General features: G+C 35.8%; 2 long non-coding RNA genes across 2 annotated transcripts in view; one reads left to right on the top strand and one right to left on the bottom strand.

Moving 5' to 3' along the window:
- Window positions 1–850: 850 nt before the first annotated feature.
- On the top strand, window positions 851–11,872 carry LOC146437743 (uncharacterized). The gene is made up of 3 exons (XR_014851514.1): window positions 851–993; window positions 10,463–10,509; window positions 11,814–11,872. It is a non-coding gene; the product is annotated as an uncharacterized LOC146437743 (long non-coding RNA).
- Window positions 10,935–14,793, bottom strand: part of LOC146437742 (uncharacterized) — a 46,257-nt gene continuing 42,398 nt past the window's right edge. The window contains exon 6 of the long non-coding RNA XR_014851512.1: window positions 10,935–10,979. This is a non-coding gene — a long non-coding RNA (uncharacterized LOC146437742). The remainder of the gene's footprint in view (window positions 10,980–14,793) is intronic.

Raw genomic sequence — 14,793 nt, 5'->3', positions numbered from 1 at the left:
TTCTTTTAAGGTCAGACACGTCCAGAGGGGCTTGGTCCAGGAGGCACAAAACCAAATAGTTACAGATCAAACAAGTAATAAGCTCCACTGGGTAGGACCCAGACATGAGAGCTCAGGTTCAAGGAAGATATGTGCTTATAGACATCGAGAAGGAACAGCTCAAATATTTTGTTTGAATTTTTTTTTTAACAGAAGATAAATGAAAAGTGAGCATGGAAAAATATAAAATATTTTCTGTCCAAAGTATGCTCAAACACTCAAAAGTCTGGCTTTTTGAAAACTGGAATAATTTCTCTAATTCTAAAAGGTCTTAATCAATTTTAAAATCACATTAATTACTTTGTTATGTCACATGTACTGTACACCCACAAGTATTCTAAACCTAATTGAACCCAAAACTGGAGTATCCTGTTCTAGCTCAGCTTGCTCATATGCTTATGAAATATGTCTTTTCAAAGCATGCTCACACTGAGCTGAGCAGTGAGAAGGGAACTGAGCAACTCAGTCCTTTGGTGATGCATCAACAAGAATAACAGAGAGATTTCCTTCTGTTTGGAAAGTCCTGGTGCTGTCCACGTAATCAAAATGGTGGCTATGGTCCTAGTATGGAATTTGCAATTCAGAAGTCCTGTAGTGCCCTGATGGGTGAGTGGGCAATAATCTGTAAAATTCCACAAAGTCTTGCAGAGCACAGGCAAGGCATGGACATCCCACTGGCTCTTCCAGTGCTTGAATTTGCATTGCTTTTCACAGGTGTAAGAGAAGATACATTTGCATCTTTCTGTAAAGACTAACTTGTCTCTTAATTTCTGCATGGCAGTGCAATGCAAATAAAAGTGGCATCTGAATGCCTGGAGTGAGTGCAGTTTGCAGTAGGAGCTCTGCCTGGAGCTCCACCATGGATACAGGAGAGCCTCATGCTCTGCAGCCTGGCCTGGTTCTCTGGAAATCCTCTCTCATGGCCTTTTTATATAGAAGACTTGATGCAAATAGGTAAGAATTCTTACTAATATTTGTTAAACGTCCCTCACACTTTCTGAAATGGTTTGAAAGCCCAGTATTTGCAAAGAATACTTCATTTCCTCAATAAGCAGCATATATTATGGTTTTTTTTGGTTAAAGGGTGACAGTATTGACATTGGGAACTACAACAATATATATAATTTTTGAGAGATATTTTGACTCATTTTCCCTACTTAGAGTAAAAACCCAGGCAAGTATTTTTTTCCACAGCTAGCTTTTCTCTTTCAGCTTCTTCCAAAAATACTCTTCTTCAGGGTTACCTGTCTGTGTGACAGATGTCCTAGTTTTTCATTCAAATGTGATTTTTTGTCAGCTTTTCTATTAAGCTCTGTGAATATTCATGAAGAGATTCTGATGTACCTAGAGTTGACTTAACTGGGCAATGAATCAATTGCCACTAAAACTTATGTTAAAAGAGAACTAAAAGAGAAGAATAAAGGAAAAAAAAACCTTAATAATCTTTCAATTTTTTACAAATATTACATCAATTGGGAATAATTTGGGGCTGGAAGAATCTCTCATGGGAAAGTACAGCAATTATAGGATGTTATTTATGTAAAAGACCATGTTTTTAAAAATCAGACATACTTTTTGAAAGTGTGTCTGAAGATAACTGTGCTTTCAGCCCAAAAACTATTTTTAATTGGCATTCTTTACTAAATTCTTTCCTTGGTGTATTTACATTGTGTATATTCTTAGTACTTTTAGATATCTTTCCTGTGTAAGCATGAATTTACCAACAAGACCCTGGACAAAGAGTCAGCAAAGTCTCTACAAAGGAAAGAATGCATCTATCGTATTCCCTTTTATTTCTGTGTTCAGGAAGATATCCCAATTGCCTGTATGCTAAGGAGTGTCCTAAGGACTGAGGATTTTATTGGTGTTGTGGTAGTGGTGGGATTTCGGGTTTTCAAGCTTTTGAACAAATGCAAACCAAACTCAGTTCAAATTGCTTTAAACTAGATGTCTGGCAAGGTTCTGATGAAGTAGCTGAGAATGATGATGAAGAAATTTCACTTATTTTGCTTGTGCTAAATGATAAAATGTAGCTATAATAATAATTTAGAGATAATATTAATAATAATAATTTAGAGATAAAAATAAATTCAACTTTAGCTCATCTTCCAGTTTGACCAAGCTATGATTTTAAGGCCTGAAGCTCTAGAACCATGAGGTACATAAAAGCTATTGTTCCAGCTCCTGTTTAAATTCCTTTCTTTTCTGTATATCCCAAGTCCTTCTCCCCTAAACCCACTTGTGTTTTCATACATGATAACAATATTTAAGGTTATTGTCTTTCAGCAGGATTTGAGAGCCAGAATTCCGATTTTTATTTTGTTTATGCACATAGTTCAACATAGGTTGTTATGTGCTACATCATTCTCCCCAGTTGGTGTTCTGCCCCTGCCAGTTTATCACTCATTGCCAAGCTAGATCTAAGCCAGGTTTAGTGGCCATGCACCCCTAACTCAGCATTATGAACTCTAGGCATTTTGACAAAGAGTTTATAAGAGTTATTTTCTCTTTCCTAGAAAAAAAAAAAAACCCTTTGCCTCGGCTCAGCATTCACAGAGACACAGCTCTGTCTGCCTGCTTGATTTGTTTTCTATTTATAAATTGAGTTATTCCTCCAAAGAGGTTCATTTATGAGGGAGATCAGCTCTAACCAATAGTGTGAACTGAACAGATTGGGGAAATGAAGCTTTGGAGGGAGGCTAAAATAAATCAAATTAACTGTGCAGCTTTCATTTGGTTTTCATTATTCCAAAGTAATACAGTATTGTGGATTTTTTTAAAGGAAAAGACAATGGAATCCAAATTATCCAAGCATGCACAGCCAGAGTCACTCTTTCTGATGAATTTTCAGCATCTTTACTCCCTGACTATTGACCTGCTATTACTTATACTTCCATTAGTTATGTTATCACAAAATATTCATGTGGTATCAACAGTTCACATAATCGGTATTGTAAGAATAAAAAAATCCTCAATAAGAACAGTCATGCTTTGGGACTGGTGTTAAGTATTCTCCTTTAATCCACAGATCTTTTAGATCTCGAGGTTGGGAGGATTTTTCATCCCATGGGTGAGATTTCACCTGATGCTCTTTCTAGCAGGAGCTCCTGCATCTAATTTCTGAGTCTCATGTACCATCTCCCTTTAATAATTTTTTTTCCTTCAGAGCAGGAGATAACATATCTCTGTGTCTAGAGATACTGGTACATATCTGACCTTTATGTCTTCTGGTAAATGGTTAGAATTTAAATTGCTTGGCTGGGGGAATGTTTCAGCTTTTCCCTCATGAGAGCTGATCTTCTGTATTTGTGAGGCCCATTAAAAGTGGTAGATGGTCAGATCCTAGGAGAAAAGTTAATCTGTTCTTTTTTATTTGAACTGTCACTTAAGCCAGTGCGATTTCTGAAGTTTTATTTATCACGTAACAGTACTAAATAGCATCCTGCTCAATATCATATAGGATGTATCTCTACCAAAACATTATGCAACTTTGTATTGTGGTGCATTCTAGAAAAAAAGGCAGATCAACCTCCTTTGTTCAAATTTTACATGTTTATGGGAGAGCCACAGCAGCTAAGTATATATCAGGTACAACTTAAAACACAAATGCAGTTTCTTTACAGTAAGGTTATCAAAATCTCTTTTGAGGAAAGGGTGTTCTCATTTTCATCTTAGCCTGATGTCTTTCTCTCCCATAATGCCTCCAGTCATAGTATATACCAAATATTTCAGTAAAACTAGCTTAGTGTTCTTAGTTCCATCTGTGTGTGTGTGTATGCATGGATATGTAAATGGAAAACAAATCAGAATTTTTCAGAACTGATGATTATATCTCATTTTATGCAGTTTATCAGTTTGAGTAGAATGTCAGCTTTCAGTAAAATAACTATGTTAGTGAATGTGTGATAGTAAATTTTCTGATGAGAACAAGAAAATGAAACTAGCTCTACTGGATTGCTAAACTCTGATTTGTTCTGACAGATCCAGTAGCTGACAGGGCTTCCCCAGATATTACAAATCAAAGCAGAAACAATTTAGAAAATTTAAATTGGAGACTGATAAAAAATGCTGCAGAATGAAACACTTTGATGCTTTGTGTTTGTTCAAGGCTGTCTTTCCCTGTGACAGATCTTCTTCACCAGTAAAGCAACAGATATTGAAACATTGGCAAGTTTCATCCCTTAGGTTTTAGAGAAAACCTGCAGATCACTTCCTTTTCTAAGAAACCTAGAAGGATGAGATAGTTAGATAACAAAGCTATGATGAAAGGCTGACTCCAGATTTTTAATGACATCGTGGATTAGCAGAGCATTGCAAAGATTCTTGCAGAAAATAACAGGTTTTCCAAAATCTCATGATTTTGGAATGTTTGCCCCTTCACCTAACAAGTTCACACTCTGCAATGCTCTCAGACTTCACCTGGATGACTCTTCTTTTTTTTCCTTAATTGTGTTTTTGTAAGTCTAATTTTGTAAGTCTAATTTCAGTACTAATTACTGGAGAATCTCTACAACAAGATAAAAATGAGTAAGTTGGTCGCATACTTGAGGGAAAGCAATTCTGCTATTTTTTTTTTTTTCCAAAACAACGGCCTCAGTCCAAGAAGAATTATTCAATTCAATGGCTTTAATTCTATGGGATTACTTGGGGTTTTTTAGCTCCAAGGGTTGCCAGATCTGTGACTGGAGATCAGTGAGCACACAGGCACGTATTTGGCCAATCTTACACATTGATCACATGTGGGATTATTAAATAATTGTTGCTCCCTTCCAAAAGTGCTGGAAACTCCAAAATTGCCTTGCAAAGGCTGAACTTGGTTGCAAAACAGATTTAATATTTTCTCCCTGGAAAGTAAAGAGAGGGTGGAAGGTTGACGAGAGCAGAAAAGATTATCACATTTCTGTTGCAGCCATTTTCAGCTATACAGAGGAAATTTGGAAATCTTGGGCTAGCCAAAGGAAGTCTTGAGGCAGAGGTGTTGCTAAGATCAGCATGCTCATTTTTCTTCCTCTTTTTTTTCTTCTCAGAAACAATTTGATTGTAATTTTTTTGTTGTTTGGCTCATGACACAATTAATTTCAGCCAACCATCCTCACTGTTTCGTTTCTCTGGAAAAATGCCCAGTTATATGCAAAATACTTTAAAATTATGGCAGCTTTTTGAATTTCAAATTCAGATACCCCCAAATCATCAATGACTTAAGAAAAAGTTTAAAATTTAGAGGGATATGTAGAAAGCTGGAGGACATGTAACTGAATGAGCATGCTTCTTGTCCAGCAAGCTTTTTATTTAGGCTCCTTCTAAGTGGCACCATTAGTAGTATCTCAAAGTCAAAATTTAGAAGAGAAGAGAATGGATTGGTGATATAAGAACAGCCATGCACAAGAGAACATTATTGAAAAATTAACCTTATTTGGGAATTTTTGTTTTTTATTGTCTTATTTTAAGAAAAATAGTTTGTTCCAGGTTTCTGAACAGCAAATTTTCCTAGTCTTGCTCTGCACTATCTGAACCTGTTCTGAGATGTAAAGTGTAATTTTCAAAGAAAATAAATTGATTTTCTGAGTACAGAGGACCTCGATTTTCATGTTTGCTGCTTAAGTTGCATCTCCAGAAGCATTTATTTGCTTGAAACACTAGACTCTCTGTGGGAATTGAAACCCGTGAAGTCCATGACTGTCACTGTGGGGTACAGCACTCTGACAGCCTCACGGTGGGTTACCCAGCACAGCTCTGGCATTATAACCATACACAGCCTTTTCCCTAGCACCATGTGGCATGAGAGCTGCAGGCTCTCCAGCCAGCCTTTTTCCACTGACAGGAGTTTTCTTATGCATCCTGGTAGGGCATGTATGATCAGGCAGTCTAAAAAAGGTTGTCAGGCAAGATGAACCACACATCTGATTCAGTGTAGTAATCTCTGTGTTACTACAGTTAGTTGCTAGGGGAAATAATAATTACAATGTAATCCAATACACTTACTAGCAGGAGACAATCCAAGAATTGGAATTTCACAGTTTTCCTTAAAATGAAAAACATCTGTTAAAAGTCATATTGATTATTTTAATTCAGTATCCCCTAGCAATATTATTAAGCAGTATGACTCCTCCTTGCCTGTAGTATGCCTGGCAGGAGAGGAACAAAGACATTGATCTGCTATTGACTAAATATACTGGAGAATACTTTGTACTAATCGTTTGAATGGGAAATGGAAAAATGCTGTAAAATAACATTTGCTACCATGCTTCATTATATTTCCATAGAAACTAAGAGTTTGGTCTGAATGCTTTGCTTTCTTGTTTGTATTTTCACAGAGAAAAGTTCAGACCAGTTAGCTACTGGTCTGAAATAAGAAAACTGGTCAGTAATTTTGCATTTTGTCAAGTCCCACTAACCAGAGCACATTTGGAAAAAGACAGGCATTAAACAGACAACATAGCAATTTAAAATTACATAAAATGGATTCAATACACTGTAAAAATGGTTTATTGAAATCCATGTTTTCAAATATGATAATATTACAGAGCCTTTAAAAGTCTAACTAAAGAAAAAGGTGTATAGATGGCTGAGTGGCTTTGAGTAGGATGCTGAAGCACGTGTCTATGTCTTTTCAAACTGCCTTGGGTTGCTAGCATAAAGGATCACTTTCAAGACTGTGATTTGATTGCACAAGTAAAATGCACTTGTGATGTTCAGAGAGCTGTTTAAGCATTATGAAATGTATTTCTAATGGCAATGAATTGGCTGCTTTGTTAATGGTGTTGCCATGAAGATAAAATATACAATTGAAAGGCCTTGAACTAGGAGACCTCTCTCTGGTGGACCAGCCTGAGGATGTATTTTTGCTGTGGTTTCCATGTTCTATTTCCAGCATCACAGTAAAGCCAGCTGTCAGCTAATCCCAATATGTTTCATATTCCAAGCCCTAATAAACACACGCCTACAATTACAATGCACTGGCTTTAGTAATTGATACTGGTAATAAAACTGACAGGAGACTTAAATGGTAACAATTCCTGTAATTTAAATTAAGATAGTGCTTTCCCCCACAGAGAACAACAGTGGGAGAGGAAAAAAGGTCTTTAGTCCCATTTCACTCCTTAGGAAAACTAGTACAAAGTGCTTATGGGAGGCTTGTCCCAGCTGAAATACTCAAGCTCTTGATTTGTACAAATGGAATTAATTTTAAAATTTTACTCAACATTCTTGTGCATTTCTTTTTTTGGTATGTGCTACATTAAATCCACAAGGTAGGGTTACTATGCAGTTAAAATGATGCTTTTTGTAATGAAATGCATGAAATTTTACTTTTAATAACCATATTGCTTGATTTAAAAACTGACATTAAGAACATTTAAAAATACTTCTATAGAATGCAGCTAGTATATACAGCAAAAATGTTGCCATTAGTGTAACACACTGTAATAAGTTTAATAGATTAGCAGAAAAGGATATTATAGCAAGAGAGTAATAACAGTTAACTACTTTGAACAACTAAGTGCTTTAGGTTAAAATCTTAGGAAATATTATCATTTGTAGCACTGTTGAGTATTAATGCAGCTCCATATATGTGTCCCTTTAGGACTCTTTAATAGTACAACAGTGCACCATGGAATAGTAATGAAAAAATTATGCAATTTCAAAAAAAGATATGGATAATATTCATTCATTATTGGTCAAACTTTTCTGGATGTTAGAGAAGTGACTTAACTGTAAGTGCTTGTTTCAAACTAGATTTCACACTGGAAATAAGAAAAGACATTTGCCTTCCAGGTACTTAATGATTCCATTAGACAATGATGGATTTTTTATATTATAGAGATTCTTAGAAGATGAAAAATACTGATTGCTTCCCTTCTCTAATATAGCAATAGTTCATGTCTCAGAACTAGTTTTATTGTCAAAGTGAATAATATTTTAATATGTTTAGAGATGGCCTCATTCTTCTTGGTGGAAAAATGAAATTACTTTTGACATTAGGGTGTTTTGTTATCTGTTCCTTGAGTAGCATCAATATCACATAATTTTGATGGTGTGCTTCAGGTGTGATTTCTGGAAACAAAATGCAAGAGAAAAAATGTCCTTAATGCATCACAGTTTGAGTTCTTTCTTTGTAAATAGTAGCTGTGTGTGAGGGCACAAGTATTTGGATTTTCTCTAGAATGAATACTCAGCTAAACCGAAGGTCTCTGTCAGAATATTCCCTAAACTAAAATTAAAAAATAATTAATCTCTAAATTGAAATACAAGTTTTAAAATTTATTCTTTAGCATTTAAATGTTTACTGCTTTATCACACAACACTGATTTCTAAGCCTGATCTTGCTGAACAATGATAGTATCTAAGGAAAGTTCTGAATGACAGTAAGGCTCTACCCACTTCAGAGATCAGTAACTTACAGTTTGATTTATCTTTACTGCCAGTGGCTGGTAACTTTGTTGAATATTGTAGTTTAAGTAAATAGGCTTAATACTTAATGTTTTTTTTAATTAATGTTCATAAATATAATTTTTCTCTCATTTTCTTAATATTAATTATGACTCGTGCTAATCAGTTTCAGTGCTCTCTGTAAAATTATTACAGTCTTCTCATTCTCTGTTTTTCATCATGACATTTAAGTTTTAAAGAAATGTTAGGAAGATATTCTCAGTCTGGGAACACTTCATTGATTACAGGATTAAATGCCAGTGATCCAATTTTACATATCTGCCATTCTCAAAGTGAAAATTACCTTGGACTCCATCTGCTTCTGTTCCCTTTGAATTATGAACGAAAAATTAATCTGAGTTCTGCAGAAGTAAAAATGCTTGTGTACAAACCTCTGCATATTACATGCAAATGGAAATTATCAGTTGGAGTGCAAAGGAGGATATTTAAGGAGCTCAATTCTGTGAACAAAGAGATTTTAAGAGGGATATGGTGGTGTTGCTGGCCGAGGGGGTTTTGTTTATGATAAAGTGTCTGTATTTCCAGGCTCTCAGGCTGAATACAACTGTTAGTGTGAAAGAGTGACTATTTGAAGAAAGGAAATAAGATGAGCTGTAGGATAATGTGCTTGAGTATCTCCTGTAGGGATCTAGCTGGCATCACATCTGTCCAATAACTTAGCCGTTCATCTCTCTGGGTTTGCTGGCTGAGTAAGCAGTGGATTCTGAACGGCAGATTTAGCTCCTCTCTTCACATTCCATACCCCCACTAACTGGAAAAAATTACTAGAAGCATGAGGAATCTTTTGTCTTTCTGGCTTACTTTTACTATAGCAGTTCATGCTGATATTTGCATCGTTTAGAGTGCTGGCAGCTGAAATGATACAAAAGCAGAGCACTGACTTCAGAGCCAGAGATTAGAAAATTATCTTGCTGCCAAAAGGAAATGCAGAACTCAGTGGCATAGAATAATACCAAATGAACACTGAACACCTGGAACCCCAAAGGGACTTGAGTGTAAGAGTGTCATCTCCCCTGTTTAGCCATTTGCTCTGCAAGCAGATTCTGCCATGTTGCCTTCTTGTGTTCTGGATTATTCAAGAAAACCAGAATGGGGAAGATGCTTGTCTACAGGATTGTATTCAGTCAATCTAAAAATTCATATTTTTATATATAAATCTGAGGTTGTTATACTGAAGTAGTGCTTTACAGGAGAAACTAATCTGGAAAGAAAGAACCCAAGACTGAATTCCTCCACAGCCATTATTTAATTGTGAATGTGCTTTATCCATGTGACTAGGAAATGATGCAATCAGAATGAAAGCGCAGAAAATGTTAAACTATATAAAACAAAAAAGGAGCTAAGCACTCATACTAAAAAGGCTTTGAAAAGGTTAACATGATATTAGGCATAAGATTATTGAAAATAGTCCCTTCACCTGTAATTAGTTGGGGTGACATCATGCTTCACTGAGATGATGGTGGGAATTGGGGTAAGGAAGATTTGTGTTTATTTCTATTTAGCCAGATGGGTTTATCCATGAATACCCAATCAGTTCTTACGATAATTGCAAGATGGTTTGAGACATTGCAGCTTTTAGTGTTTTGCCTGTTGCAACAGGCAAGACTGTTGTGCTTTTGTAAGATTTTGCCATGCTTACAAGTAACTCCCTTCCCTCCATTTTCAGCAAAAACCTAACTAAATTCCAGTTGACAAACCTGAATAATTTATGTGTGCAATTGTTATTTATACCTTTAGAAACTTACAGATAATTGACATTGCAGTCTATGACATAGCAGTTTTCTTACTTATCCTCATATTTATCTCACCTGCCTAGAAGAGAAGTAAGATCCCTTACACAGTAGTTCCCTAGGTTTGGATTTTCAAATCTTTCAAAGCACTGGAATACTGTAAGTAATTGTTTAAATACTAAAATTTTCATATTATATTTCACTAAGTTCTTGTACACATTTCTGTTATGTATATTTCTTTTCAGATCTGGAGTTGCAGTGCATTTTGAATCAATATTGCCGGCATATTCAAGTAACCTTTATTTATTTAATGAGAAGACTGCAATGAAATTTACAGTTGTCTTTGGAGTGCTGAATTCTCTTCAAATGAAGCCTAAATATTTGTTGTGGTTTTTTTAACTTTAAATATTTCTTTATGCAAATAGATACAGTGAATGACAACGTAAAAGTCTGGACTCTGGTGGTGTACCATTTACATCGCCCTCTTCTTTTATCTTTAAGCTATCATTATTATCAAGTGGTATTATTTTTTCCAATCACTGACTGCCTCTTCCCATGTCCATGACTCCTCAGAAATTGTTCATATTATTGCCTTCATTCATTAGAATATATAACTGGGATAGCCAATTTGTAGAGATTCAAAAGGCATTATCTACTATTCACCAATGACACTATTCACGTGTGTAAAGTATATTTTAAAAAGACTGAATTATCTTACACTTCTCAAGTCTTCAGCATTGCTTCTGCGCAGCCAGACACCCTCTGAAACACAAAACAACAGGCAAAACATGGATTGAGAAATCTGTTCTGCAGAGTTTGATACCTATCCTTTTCTGAGCACTTTCTCTTACTCTATTCCTTGTTATGTCGAGGGCACGTCTGCTCTCAGAGTCTGTAGCCAAATAGCACAGTTGTCACCATAATACACAGCAAGCAGAAAAAATTAAAAATCACTAGGTTGGTCTAAAAAAAAAAGAAAAAAGGTTGAAAAAGGGTGGGTAACACGCACATTTCAGAAATCATTTCAAATCTGCCAGAAAGGCAGTCAGGTCTGGTGGGATGCTGATGCAGTTCAGCTCCGCTGAGGATCGGAGTTGTTCTAAGCTGTGCATGTTGAAGCTTGTGAGTGACAAAGCACTGTATCAAAGAGCTGTACAAACAGGGCATTACAATAATCCAGACTTGATGGTATAAAAAACATGAATCAAGAGCTCAGCACCCTGTGGAGACAGTAAGCTTTAATCTTTACCCACTACTAAATTCCTGAGATGGTATTAGGTACTTACAGCTCTCAAAGTCTTATCATGTGTACTGAGCTGAAAATGGTAACTTTCCCGTTGACATTATTTAAGTTTCTACTTTACTTCAATTAAATGATCTTTAAAGTTCTCTTATTTTTTATTGATTGGGATTTCTCAGGCTGTCATTCATAACTCGTGCAAATTTCCAACACTCAGGTCAATGTAATTACTTTTTTTCTTTTACCTTTCCAGCAGTAAGATATTTTTAAAATAGAATTGATGATAGTGTTGCAAGAATGATTTTTTGCAGGGTAAAGGGCCTTTAAAAAAAATTAATCCTGCTTTTTGTATTAAGAAGAAGAGTTGCAAGAAGAACAGTTCTTCACTTTTTTTTAACCCTTTCCATGATGCCACCTGAAGATCACTGACTCAGAGGGGTAAGTGAAACAGCTTTTTTGGGTCAATAAGGAGGAAACAGTTACAGGCTTTAAAAGTATCTGTATTCCTTCCTGAAATTGTATCATCCTCTGCTGTGGAAATCTTAAATGACGTGATTTTTTCATGTTGGATTACCAATAGTGTTCAACAGTCAGAACAGAATAAATACTGGAATATTTTCTATTCTCTTAGATATGTCATATTTATGTGAGTGATGCACAGTTTTTTATTGCCTAGTGCCAGACATCAAAATTTATGATTCCCTGAGCTTGAGGGAAAACTTAATTCCAATTTTATTTAAAGGGAGAATTTAACACAAAATGTAGCATAGAAAAGATGGAATAAAACTTGAAAAAATTTAAGTTAATAGATGACAGAGGAAAATGATCACAGATAGAAAATGTAAAAGAGGTGGCAATAACAATGAAAAGCAAATGAAAATTCTTATGTTTCTAGCATTTTTATAGGAACATCAATCACATGTTGTGACTTAGAATTAAGGAGTTCCCTATATTTCTAAACATTTTTAGTGTAGATGTAGCTTCAGCAAGGTTAAACTTAAATTTCCATGTGATGTAAAATTGATAAACAATGGACTTTTAAGACAGGAAAGGGAACACATATTGGTTTTATGCTGTCTTATTATGCAAACCCTTTTTAAGTTGGAAAAGAGTGGCTGGTTTGGTTTTTTGTTTGTTTCAATTAATCTTAGGAGAAGGAGGCCATTTCCAAAATATTTATGGATATTTTTTTCAGTTTCACTTCTGTTTTACATACTAGAAAGAATACACTTTCTAACTTTTTGCAATGCACACCAAACGACACAACTTTGGAAATTTATTTTAGGTGCTGACCAGACAATGGAGAGATACAAGGCAATGAAATCACTCAGAGCTGAATTATATTTTCCTTTTTACATTACTTGTTCCTCAGAAATGCACTTTCAGAAGTGCTGAAATGAGAATGTGATGCCAAAACAGTATTTCCGAAAAACAGAAGTGTTTCAAAACCAATCTTTGCAATAAAAGCCAGAGAAATGAAGCACTACATGTAAAAAACTGCCACAGAATGAAAATGGTAATTTTCCCCCATTTCCTTCAATATCCCATAGGTTAAGATATTCTCCTATGAGTTCTCTTTACAGGAGCTTTTACCCATCATATTCCACCTCCCAGGCAAATGTCCTGGGCTCCATATTGTAGTTATTTTTATTTTGGTGTGCAACAATTTCAAAAAAACCAGTTCATGAGAAGTTCCCTCCATCAGTGCATTTGTGATCCAGTGTAAAGCACAATGGTGGGGATGCCAGGGATGTGAGTTAATCTGTGCTGAACATCTGGAATCAGTAATATCTGTTTACTGCAAGAAACAATTGGATTAATGCTGTAACATCTCCCATCTGTTTTCCTTCCTTCCAAAGGCATGTAACATGCTGGGTGCATCAGAAAGCCTGGAGCACACAGGTGAGCTGAAGGCTGGGGACCTTCTGGGAGCCTCACTGAGTGCTGAGCACACCTGAGGAAGTAGAGGTAAATTGTCCTTTTGGGGAGAGCAGGAATTTAGGTTCATTTCTTCTCCTTGACTCAGATTGTTGAGCAGAAATTAAATTCTGATGGAGATATTTACAATGAACATCTATACTTTTTGTGTGTACTGAGTGTATCCAAACAATATATTTAATATTCAGTAATAATATGCTTTTAGTTTTTGTCATCTTCTCATTGGGAGCACTGAGGTCAGAATTCAAACAGTATACATTTAAATGCTGGTCAACCCTGTGAGAGGTATTTTTGCAGTAATACTTGAGTTTCATGGATTTAATTATTCTCCTAGAGAATTTTCTTTAAAATCAAATGCTGCGCATGCCTTGCAAAAAAAAAAAGTTAAGTCAGTGCACATTTATTCCATGTGGTTACTTCCTTTGCTGCATATCTGTCAAATAAATAAACACATAAACAATTTACTGAGTTAAGAGGGGTTATCCCTAAACAAAGAAATTGATTGGTAGGGTGTTATTTCCAACCAGGTTATTATTGTGCATTTATTCTCAACTGCCCTCTGCTGTAGGTTTCGTGATGCTGCCAGCTAGAAAGGACAGCCTGACAGCTCTGTTTCCCTGGGTCAGTTTTGTCTCAGTTGTTGAATACTCAGACCTCATTAACTTGTTGCCAGGCTTCCAGAACTGCACGGATTGATGGCTGCAAATGTAACCCATTTAGTAACAAGCAGTTTTGCATTAATTTTATTTTTCCTGATGGGTTTAGGGGGAAAAAGGCACAGCTGAACTTTGGGGAAAGACCCTGGTCTAGGTGCTTTAGTGAGTACTTACATGGGTAATATTTGAGAGTCATTTTTCACATATAAAAGATTTTTTGTCCGTTAAAGGAAACAAATACATTTTCAATTCACTCAAAAATGTTGGCCTGTATCTAGTCTATTCCACTTTTTGTGGTTGTTTTACTTTAGAGCAGCTGGATTATTAGAACCTCTTCTGTTACTAAACCAACCTCACATATGTATCAGTAGAAATAATCCAACCTGGCAACAAGTGCTCTGCAGTGCAGTGAGTACCTGTGCCCAAATAAGTCTGTGTTTATACTCAGGGGGATCCTGATTATTATTCTACACTCTTTAGCAATTGCTCCTAAAAGTCAAGTCGGAGTTAAGTTTTTAGATATCAATTAAAAGTAATTGAAATTGAAAATGTATCCACAACAGGCTGAGGAGGAATGTGTCTGTGCTTTGTGTGCCTCACTACAGCAACAGAAGGAAGAAGTGGAAAACCTCCAGTAGAAGCTCTAAGGTGAGGCATCCCAAGGGATCTAGCAGGACTTAGCACACAGCACAAAATAATCCTTGACATGACTCCTTCCCTTTCTCCATGCATGTATTTATCT

This window comes from Lichenostomus cassidix, chromosome 4 (assembly GCF_008360975.1).
Source record: "Lichenostomus cassidix isolate B80296 chromosome 4, HeHo_3.0, whole genome shotgun sequence".
NCBI lineage: Eukaryota > Metazoa > Chordata > Aves > Passeriformes > Meliphagidae > Lichenostomus > Lichenostomus cassidix.
Note: the sequence above shows the minus strand (reverse complement) of the source record. Positions and strands in the feature narration are given on the sequence as shown.